Raw genomic sequence first — 12,145 nt, 5'->3', positions numbered from 1 at the left:
ACCCTAAACGTTGACTAACTATTTCTACCCATGAAAGCTGTCTGACATTCTTAGTTCCTGCAGTAGCTTGGTGTTTGCTTAAGACTCCAGCATCTGTCAAGTTTGGTGTTTCCTATAACATTTATTTTGCTCTTTGCTGTTGATACTTGCGTCTCTGTCATTGCCTTTGGAGCTGACCTTTTCTCATGACACATGGAGAGATATTAAGAAAAATCATTTTAAGCAAGTGTTGGGATAGTGATAACCTAGGGTTGTTGGGAAAATGTCTCAATTTCGGTCAGAATATGCCAGATAACACTGGACAATTAACAATTTAGCTTCCTGAACACTTTTGGGTGTACTTAATGGATTTTGGGCTGCTATAACGTACCATTTTCAGATCTAACCTATTTTTGTGATTTCCTGTCATATTTTAATTCTACTTCAAGCATAGAAACCCATGAAGTGCAATATGTCATTGAAAATTCATTTTCTGCATTAGCACTTAGACTTCTTCCCCCGCTGATCTTGTTGTAGTCAGTGACGAACATGGTGAAAGGTTTCACCAGGACATTGCGACCATGGAAAAGCAGTATCAGGGCAATTGGAATTTGTCAAAGCTGGCCGACTATTGTTCGACACTGACACGAGGGGCATTAGATGCTGAGTACAAATGAAAATCAGTGGCAAAACATTTGTAGGTCAGTTGAACTGACATAATGTGTCAGCATCATTATGCGATCAAACATGCTAAATTCAATAAAAGTTAATTTAATGCTTCTCCATCTTCCTATGTGATACAGCATTCTGTTCATCTTGAAGTTGTCAAGTCAAGTCACTTTTATTTATCGTTCATACATGCTCACATGGTTAAGACAAGATAGCATTACTTCAGGACCACGGAGCATATTTACTTAAATGTAAGTTAGAATAGAAGTTAAACACATTAAAATATTAAGACATATACAGTAAAAGTCCATGATACACTATCCACATATGTTCTGGGAATTCAGGAGCCTGATGGTTTGGGGGGAAAACACTTGCCCAATCTAGACTTAAGGACATGAGTTCTACGGTACCTCCTACCAGATGGCAAAAGGGAGAAGAGTTTATATGAGGGGTGTGTGGAGTCCTTCACAATTTTTATTGTCTATCATAATCCCCAATTTGTTTTCAGAAAGCAAACCTTTTGAAAAATGTTGTTGTCCAGTGTAATTGGAGTTTTACTGTACTATGCTTGAATTCAGTTCACAATACCATTGCACTCTAGTCACATTCTCCTGCTTCTGCTAGCCTTTCACCATGTGTATGTGATTGGAAAACCTGTACATCTCTGACAGAAGGAATGTGGAGGAGTGCAGTTGGAAGCTGGTGGGGAAGGAGGAATGCGAATGGAGCACGTTCAGCAGTGAGGCCAAGAGCGCAAATGAAGTGTAGCTTGGAACTAAGAGCAGAGGCAGATATTTAGGCAGAGCTTTTTTGAAGCCAGTAGGAAAGGGCCAAATGTGGACAGTGTATTCAGGGTCAACACCAGAACAAGTCTTAGTGGGGTTGGGGGAGTGGCACAATTTCCCGCTCAAAAACTTGCTCATCGGGTGGGGGGGCAGAAAGGGGGGCACTTACCATGTGACGTCTCGGGGTCTGTAGGCCATGCGCGGTTGTTTTTCTTCTTGTGTGCATGTGCAATGTATTAGAGTACCGGGGTCACTAGCATCACTAGTATAACTCCCCCCCACCCCCCCATAGAAGTGACGCTGATGGCCTCAGTACTCCAATCCATTCATGCATGTAAGAAGAAACATGGCCACGCATGGCCAATGGACACCAGGATGCCACATTTAACATGGTAAGTGCCCCCCTTCTGCCCCACCCCCAAATGAAGGACAACTGGACTGTCTGGCCTAAAACCAGATGTCTGGCACACCCTAGTGTGGATGGCAGGGGTCATAATACCTCATTTGGAGGGGGTCAATGGCCGCAAATGCTCCCCCTTGAGGCTGACACTGTATGTGAGAGCATGTGCTGGATGTACAGTTGGAAATAGGGACTAGTTGGAACAGGGCAAAGTGGAGGTCAAAAAGTTCAAAGTTCTAATTTCTTGTCAAGAGTACATACATAACATCACATCCAACCCTGAGATTCTTTTTCCTGTGGGCCATACAGAATTTCTACTTATCTAGTTCTACTAATTGCAAATTGTACTCAAGAATAAAGATATGTATGCAAAAGAGAGAAATGTAAACACTCTGACTGTGCAAGAACAGAGCATGCTTTAGGTGTGGATCCTTGATGATTGCTACTGCTCTTCAACTGTAGTGTCCTGTGCTCACAATAGTGGGAAGAGTTTTGCTTGTGATGTAATGGGCTGTGTCTACTACATTTTTACAGGGCTTTCCACTGAGAGATACTGGTGCCCCTTACCAGGCTGTGATACAACCAATCAGCATGCTTTCTACAACACATTTATAAAAGTTTTCCATGACTTTCGATGACATAATGAACCTCTGCAAACTCCTGAGGGTGCTTTCTTCACTGATATTAGTATGATGGGTCCAGATAAATTTTCTCACCCTTTCCTCCTCTGATACAGATACTGTACACCTCTGGCTTTCACTTCCTGAAGTCAACACAGGTCCTTGGTTTTGGTGATATTGAGTGAGAGATTGCTGTTCATGCACCATTAAGCCAAGTTTTCAATCTCCTTTATATGCTGACTCATTATCACTTTTTATGCAGCCAAAAGCAACGGGATTGTCAGCAAATTTGTAAATGGTGTTGTTGTACTGAGCCACTCAATCATCGGTGTGAAGCAGACAAAAGCAGTATGAGCCTAGAATGGGAGGAGTGTTAGGGCTAATAGGAAAAGGATTAGAGGAGCTCAGGGGCTATGGAGTAGGTCCAAGAGTAGGGTGGGAAAGGAAATTCAAAGTGAAGGAGTTCAAGCAGGACTGGGGGTGAAGAGAGAAGGACAGGGATAGTGAAAAGGAAGCAATAGGCAGAGTAAGTGTGGGTATGTGTGAAAGCATAATGCTGAGTGGTGCTATGCATGCTAATACCCATGGAATACAGTCTGGCTTTAATTTGTCTTAGTCCCTTACTGGTCCATGTGGCAAATTTACACTCCACATGCGGTGCCAGGTATGGAGCTTTGCAGATCTTGTTAACATCGCAAAAAGTATCACGAAAACACCTGCTGAGTTTTGTGTATTGCACAATGACATACCTGTACCTACAACGAGCACCTTCAAAGAAATTGTTTTTGAAGGAAGATATGTCAGTGGCTGACAAAGCTGTAATTTGTCAAATTTGACATCCATGTGGAGCAAACCTCACTTTCTTATGGTGACTGAAATGACAATGCTCAGCACCTTTAAACAAAAGAAGCCGAGGAAACTGAAGGAAGTGGGTAACTCGTGGTGTTCCACATGTGGACGCATCAAACAAAAAAATCACAACTGTTCCAAGCACAGGCGTGTTATTTTCTTCCAATGAATGGAGTGAAATTGTAAACCATTATCATACCAGGTGAACGAGCTATACACTATGCACTTCTTCAACAATAATTGGAAAAAAAATAACTCGGTGAAAAGCTTGTTGGATCTTGTGCAGGTGGTATCAATATAAAAGTTAATGCTGGAAAATTTTAACTTCTAAAAAAACAATAATGTATATGTAAATTACAGGAGATGACAGGGAAAGAGATATTTGGTATTGGTTTATTGTGTTCACTTTGTTCATAATTGTCCACAAACAGCAAATTATTCTACACTTGACCTGGAGTGCTTTACTGCCAAAACTGATAAGTAATTTCAAATTTCCACTGTCGGTGTAGATCAGTGGTTTCAAACTGCTCTCTAAACTCGCATTCCATCTTAAATAATCCCTATGCCATAAGTGCTCTGTTATTAGTAAGGGTTGCTTAAGGTGGTCTGTGAGTGGAAAGAAAAAGGTTTGAAAACCACTGTTTTAATCATACCTAATTGACTCAGTATGTGCACGGTTTCAAAACTCCAAAGGAAATGGGCCAATGACAATTTTTCTCAAGCAAAATATTTCAGTAATTCAGTCTAGAGCCGTGATTCTCAATCTTCCCTTCCCACATCACTTTAATCAATTCCTTACTAATCACTGAGCACCGATAGCATAGGGATTGCTTTAGGTGGAATGCATCCAATCCTTCAGTCCAAATTATGGTCATAAATTGAGGACTACCTGTAACTAAAACATTGCAACACCTGGTTCCTGTCTCTTAGATCAGCACTAAGTACAATTGTATTGATATTTGAGTGGTTTGAGTTACCTCAAGAAAACATCTTTAAAGTGTGGTTGAATTCTGCTCATAAACCAATAGCCATCTTTCAGAAGACATTAGAGGCTATTGAGAAAAAATTGTCAGTTTTTGAAATTGCCCTGCAAATCCTTATCTTAGAGAGTCTCAGAAAAGATATATGTCAGATACAAAGCTTTTCTTGCATGTTTGGCTGAGGAGAAGGAAAGTATTACACTGCAAAGTATTATGCAGTGAAGATTTCTTTCTCAGCAACTGGATCACTGGAAACACAGAACAGTTTGAGTGAGCTTTACAAGGAAATGCCAGGGTAGAATGATGTATAAGAGAGCCTTGCCATTTGTGAAACCAGAATTACTACTTTAAGTTTGATACATAAGAACTGTCCTTTTCACGAATGGGAAAATACAAAACTAAATCATCCCTTAGTTCACGTCTGAATGGTGCTCGAGAATGTACTGACTTCTGAATGGATGTGCAATAATTTTCAGGAGATGGATGGAAAGGCAATTGAATGCTCGGATCCAACAAAGGCAGTGGTTATTGTGCCTTTTCAACAACACCAGAAAAAAACAAAAAAAAATCAGGTCTGAGTGTTTCCACAATGAAGGGTATTATGTTTGTGCAAATCAATTTTGATCTTGTCTGTGCAACCTTCCGTGATAAACTGTTGGAAGATAAATCGACCTGACAAAAGATTCTTTCAAAGAAATATGTAACCCACTGTAAACAATGTTCTACAGAAAGAACAATAGCAGAGTGTAAACCCTCTTAAAGAATAATAGCTTCTTAATTGTAAGTAATGGCATTTTATTTTTACTGATGATTAATATTAGAATAATTAGTGATGTTAATTTTCCTTTTAATATTTTGTTGTCTAGTTTACTCTGCCAGCACCTCTCAAAAGGAATTGGCTCTGCGACCAAGAATGGCAAAGCCAACAGAACATGTACATGAAAAATTGGGGATTGGTTTGGCCAAACAGAGAAAGTTAGAGCAGCTATGGCAGGTAATCCTCTGGCAAAAACTGGAGAGATAGAAAGGAGCCAGGTAAGGGGAGTCCCTCTTGCTCCAGAGAGAGGTTGGAAGAGGCATGGTGATATTTGACTTGTCATTGAAAAAAATAGAGACACCTGGATTTATTTAATAGCTTTTATGATTTCAGTGAATCCAAAACCACATTAAAGGTGATGATATTGTTTAAAATGCGGTACTAAAGTTCAGAAAACACTGCAGCCATTCAGGTGCAGCCTGTTTAAACAAATGACAGTGTGACATTGAGCAGGAAATCTGCAATAGAGATGGTGGTTGTATAATAATGGTCGGGAATAATACTTGAGTGGCACGGTTAGCTCAATGGTTAGCACAGCGCTATTACAGCACCAGAAACCCGGGTTTGAAACCGGAGCAGTCTGCAAGGAGTTTGTCAGTTCTCTCCATATTGTGTCGGTTTTCTCCCACCTTTCAAAAAAAATGTATGGGTGTTTTAGGTATTTGGGCATCGCAGTCTCGTGGGCCAGAAATGTCCTGTATATCAAAATTAAATTAATTCAATTATATAAAATTGAACTTTGAAGTGATGCCATGGAATTTAATGTTTTGAATGAAAGGTAGCTCCTCCAACAATGCAGAATAGGTTGTGTATTGTATTGGAGAGTCAAGCTACATAGTCATGCTCAAATCCCTGAATGGGACAAGATGCTAACTTTCTTACCTTTGGGAAAGGAAAGGAAGCTGATCCATGACAAAAGGCTGCAGTATGGTCAGGAAGGACAAATGCACTAAAGGCAGTGTTCCGGAAACCACTGAATGCATATGAACAAATATACCGGCTGGATAGACATTGTGCACATTGCATCCATTTAAAGGTGTATGTCTTTGGGAAGTAAAACACAAAAATCTGCAGACACCGTGATTGAAGTACAGCCTCTCCCCGACTTACAACCTATGTGATTTATGACCATCCATACATACAACCGAAAAAAATAACAGCTGTCTGCATATGATAATGACCATCTCTTAGTTTCCATTTAGTAAGCGCGGTAAAAGATGACGAGCAAGAGGAAAAACCCATCCCCTGCTAATAAATCTGGCAAGAAGGCGAGGAAGACACTCGATTTGGAATTGAAAACAACTTGATTTACGACTTTTACATGATAACATACTTCAGGCTTGCATTCATTTCAAGATCCGACCAGTTGGTCAGAATGGAACTCGGACATATGTCGGGGAATAGCAGTGAAAACACAATGTTGGAAAAAACAGCAAGTCAAACAAGGTTCTTTATATAGCAAAGACAAAGATACGTAACCAATATTTCACATTTGACCCCTTCATCAAGATGTAGGCAGGCACCCAAACAAAATATAAGGAGGAGGGGTAGGGGAGGAACACAGCCCCATAGGCAGAAGGTAATAGGTAGATAAGGGAAGGAGGGCACACCAACAAATGGGGAGGGGGATGGAGAGCTGGAGGAAAGAAGTTCAGAGGGATGGGGAAGAAAAGGAGAACAGGGAATGAGCTAAAAGAGGCCAGAGAAGTTGATGTTAATGCCATCCGGTTGGAGAGTGCCCAGATGAACTATTAGATGTTGCTCTTCCAATTTCCTTGATTTGGCAGTGCATGGATAGACAAGTTGACATGAGAGTGAGGCTCAGAATTGAAATGATTGACCACTGGGAAATCCCTGTCCTTGAAGCAGACAGAGCGAAGGTGGTTAGCAAAGTGATCTCCCAGTCAGCGTCGAGTCTCTCTGATGTAGAGGAGACCACAATGGGAGTACAATGGATGCAGTAGATGACTCCTGTAAATTCACGTGAGGTGTTGCTTCACTTGGAAGGACTGGGGCTCTGAACGGTGGAGGAAGAGTGGGGACAAGGATGGCTGTTCTTCAGCCATAGGGGAAGATGCCAAGGGGGTGAATAGTGGGAAGGATGAGTGGACAAAGGAGTCACAGAGGGAGAGGTGTCTGCTGGTGGGATTGTATTGTAGGTGATGGAAATATTTATGATAATGTGCTGGATATGGAGGCTGGTGGAGTGGACAAGGGGAATGCAGTTCTTGTGCATCTAGGAGTAGAAGGGGCCAGGACAGATGTCCAGGAAATGAAAGAGATGTGAGTTGATGGTGGTGGAGGGGAAGCCACAGTTTTGGAATAAGGAGGATATCTTGGATGATCTGGACTTGAATTTCCTTTTTTGTACTTTATAATTTAACATTACCAGTGGCCTTAGCCAGGAGGGCTTGGAGCTGGGTGGTTGTGTTTGATGGTCAATTCTTACAATTCCTTTGCTATATCTGTAGACTGATGAGAGATAACTGGCTCATTGCAGGTGAAAATTAGAAAAAGTTGTCCAGGAAAAACCCATTGCTGGGCACTCCTGGAACAATGTGATCTCCACAGTATGGCACTGGATTGTGACCCCCCACCAGCATAAATGTCATATTAAAGATGTTATTAAAAATTTGGTTCTTGTGGTGACAAGGCCATATTTGTAACCCCTGCTAATGACTTCAAACTTGTTGGTTTTGTAATGGTGATGGTACTCACATGCTGGCATTAGTTTGGGGATTTCAGAACAATACTGCTCTGCCAGTGTCACGTCTCTAAGTCAAGATGATGTATAATTCGATAGATATTGGTGTCCAGTAGATCAGGAAATTTGAGCAAATCTATAAGTCAAAAGAGCAATTTTCACTTTAATCTTGTACCAAAGAAATATACACACAATGTAAGCTTAGACATACAGCATGATAACAGACCCTTCCAGCCCGTGAGCCAGTGCTACAATTAACCTACGACCCCTGTACGTTTTGAAGGGTGGGCACTCGGAGTAAACCCACACATGAAGAGAGCTTACGAACTGCTTACAGAGAGCACGAGATTCAAACCCAAGTTGATAGTGCTGTAATAGTCTTGTGCTAACCGCTACACTAACTGTACCAGCACAATATGTGTATGTAAAGATGAATATTGTCATGTTGTAAAACCTTCACCATTTCTGTGGCAGCCATCATTTACCCTGCAGGGTGAGAAGGAATTTGATCATACTTTGAGAATATGAATGAATTGTGGCCAATCACGAATTAAAATTCTGGGACAATATCGACCATTCAACAAAAAGTTGCCTCAAGTTGAGGAAACTTTACTGATCATCCCTTTTGTAGACCGAAAATCTGATTTGGATTTAATCACCGAATTACATAAATGTTGTGCAGTATATCACAGTCACGTGTGACCCTTTTCTAGTCAACAGGAGTTGGAAAAAGAGTGTGCAAGAGTGGGAGAGTTTTTAGAGGTACAATTAAAATTAAGGAAAACGTTAAGGTGTTCTATGCATAAAGGAAAAACAGAAGAATGATGCCATTCAGGATGACAAAGGGAACACTTGCCTGGGGCAGAGGAGGAAGGGCAGGTCCTAAATTAATGATTCGCTTCAGTGTTCACCAGAGGGAGGTGAGATAATACTAGAACAGGATCTGGAGAGCAGAACTGGAGCATGTTGAGGTTAAAGAGCAACTGCAGGTTCTTCTCAAAATTATTTGGATATGTCCCCAAGACTGGATGAGATATACCCCAGGTAATTACAGGAAGCAAGGGAAAAAATTGCTGGAGCATTGGCAATGAAATTTGCACCCTCACTGGCCACAGGGGAGGTACCAGAGGATTAGAGAATGGCAAATGTAGTCCCCTTATTTAAAAAACCTAATCGGGAGAATCTTGGGAATTATAGACCAATGAGTCTTATGTTAGTAGTGTGCAAACTATTGGAGAGGATTCCTAGAGACAGGATTTATGAGCGTTTTGAGAAGCATAGTTTTCTCAGAGGAAGTCATTATGGCTTCGTGAGGGAAAGTTGTGCCTCATGAGCCTAACTGAGTTTTTTTGAGGAAGTGGCAAAATAAAATGCTGTCTAGAGGTCAGTGATTAGTGGTGTTCCACAGGGATCTATTTTGGGATTCCTACTCTTTGTGATTTTTATAAATGACTTGGACAAATAAGTGGAAGAATGGGTCAGGAAGTTTGCAGATAACATGAAGGTTGGAGGTGGTGTTGATAGTGTAGAAGGTTGTCATAGGTTACAAAACAATATAGACGATGCTTAGTTGGATGGAGAAGTGGCAGATGGAATTCAATCCAGATAAGTGTGAAACGATGCATTTTGTAAGGTTGAACTTGAAGGTGGAGTATATGGTTAATGACTGGATTCTTAACATTGTGGAAGAAAAGAGGGATCTTGGGGTCTCTCAAGGTTGCCATGCAGGTTGATAGGATAGTTAAGAAGACATAGCATGCTGGCCTTCATTAGTCAGGGGAATGAATTCATGAGGTAATGTTGCAGCTCTATAAAACTCTGAGACTACATTTGCATTCGGTTCTGGTTGCCTCATTACAGGAAAGATGTGGAAGTTATGAGGAGGGTACAGGTTGTTGCCTATATTGGAGAAGGTTAACAGAACTAAGTATTTTCTCTTTGGAATGAAGAAGGATGAGAAGTGGAGATCTACAAAAATATGAGATGCATCCACCAGGTGACAGTCAGCACCTTTTACCCAGACAGATAGTAACAAATACCAGAGGACATCTGCATAAAGAGAGGGTAGGAAAGCTTAGGGGAGACGTCAGAGATAAGCTTTTAGCATAGAGTAGTGGCTATTGGAATGCATTGCCAGGGGTGGTGGTGGAGGCTGGTACAAAGACATTTTTTGAATATTGCAAATCCAATAAACAGAATTTTAGATCCTCTTTTCACATAATATGATTTTCAGAGTCCTTATTTCCCCCTCTTTACACACTCCCCATCCCTTAAATTATACAAATACCAAAATATAAAAATAGGACATACAAAAATCACTTAAATAGCAACAAAGGCAATGATCGACCTCGAGGTTAGAGGACCTCAGATATTAAATAAAAACACATCGTCTGAACCACATTTCCCATTTCATACTCTTAATCCTTTACCTGCTGGGATGGATTATTCCTTTTCTCTTATTTAGGAGAGGGAGGGGGGGGGGTGTGAATTATATCTGTGCTCCGATGAGCCTCAGATCTGGTTGCCACCCTTCAACAAATGTGTCATATCTCTTCCATAAATTGTAGGTGATTTTCTCCAGGGGAAGGCAACACTGTATTTCTGTATTCCATCATCCGGATATTTAGCTGCGAGTCGGATTTCCACATAACTGCTATGCACTTCCCGGCTACTGACAAGGTAACCTTCACAAACTAATTTTGGCATTTGGTCACCCAGAAGGTACAACTCCAGATCCTGTGGAAAATCCACCTTTGTAAATATGTTCAGAGTATCCTCCAGGTCTTCTCAGAAGGATCTCACCCTTGTACACAGCCAGGTGGAGTGGACAAAGGTTCCTACCTCCACACCGCACCTAAAACACATTTATGAGATTTCTGTCTTTGTATTGTTTAATTTTCTGCTACAAAGACTCTTGACAGGATCATGGATTCAAGAAAAATAGAGGGATGTGGGATAGGGAATGTTTATATGGGACAGACCAACATTTTGGGCTGAAAGGCCTGTACTGTGTTGTAATGTTCTATGATATAACAGAACTTTAGTTTAATTTGTTGTGATGTTTAGCACAGACATTTAACATAATGGTTAGCACAACACTATTACAGAGTCAGCGACCCAGGTTTGCATCAAGCGCTCTCTGTGAGGAGTTTGTAGGATCTCATCATGATCTGCATGGGTTTTCCCCGGGTGCTCCGGTTTCCTCCACCCTCCAAACATGTACAGGGTTGAAGGTTGGTTGTGTGTAATTGGGCACCATATGTTTCAATGGCCAGAATCTGCTTCTACTGTGCTGCATCTAAATTAAAAAAAATAAAATTAAATAAATAATATTCCCCTTTGGATGTGTCTGAATGCAATTAAGTTGCTAGCTTTAAAGAAGAATTAAAGAATAGAGTATAAATAAGTTTTCTTAAGGGAATATAAGCTGTTTACAAAAAATTGGAAATAAATTTTATCATTAAGAATTGGTCAAATGGCAAAATGTAAGAGCTCTGTGTTTTAATGTTCTAACCTGTGACAGTATTATTCTATGTTTAATACATAAACATTATGGCAAACTGAGCAGAGTGAATTCCTCTCGCGGGAGAGCCTGCATTCAAAAGATAATAAGTTCCAACAACAACTGAGGTTGAACCTGCGGCCAGCAAAGCCATTAGTATTACCACAAAGCTCCATTCATTACAGGGTGCTTTGAGGCATCATTAAAAAGTGTTGTATAAGGACAGTACATGGTTTTTTTTTAGACGACTGCCTGATTGAAAATATATGATGAAGTATTCATTTCTGGTTGCCTGTGATGCTTTAAGACAAATGCTATGGATGGAATTATTAAAAGAACCCTTTTATCAGTTGTTACTGCGTTAGGTGTACAGAAGGATTTTAAAAAGGAAGAATATGCTCTGTTTAATTTTATGTGCGTAATTTGAATTTGATCACTTAAGAAATAGGTATTGTCCATCGGACTTGTTGAATTTGGTCTGCTATTGAATAAGATCATGTCTGATCTGGTCATGGACTCAACTCCATCTTCCTGCCTTTACTCCATAATCCTTAATTCCCATAAATCTATCTAACACTCTCTAAAATATATTTCACGAAGCTGCCTCTACTGCTTCCTTCAGCAGGAATTCCAGAGTCTCTACCATCAGGGTAAAGGAGATTCTCCTCATCTCTATCCTAACTCTACTCCTCTGAATCTTCAAGATTCGATTCCTTTATTGTCATGCAGAATGTGTACTATTACATGAAATTGCCTTCTGCCTCCTGTAAGGCAAACAGAGTCGCATTAGTGTTGCCCAGCAACCCTTACAGTATGAGAAAAAGAGTAGCAAAAGAGAGT

The sequence above is a fragment of the Narcine bancroftii genome, chromosome 12 (assembly GCF_036971445.1).
Source record: "Narcine bancroftii isolate sNarBan1 chromosome 12, sNarBan1.hap1, whole genome shotgun sequence".
Lineage (NCBI taxonomy): Eukaryota > Metazoa > Chordata > Chondrichthyes > Torpediniformes > Narcinidae > Narcine > Narcine bancroftii.
Note: the sequence above shows the minus strand (reverse complement) of the source record.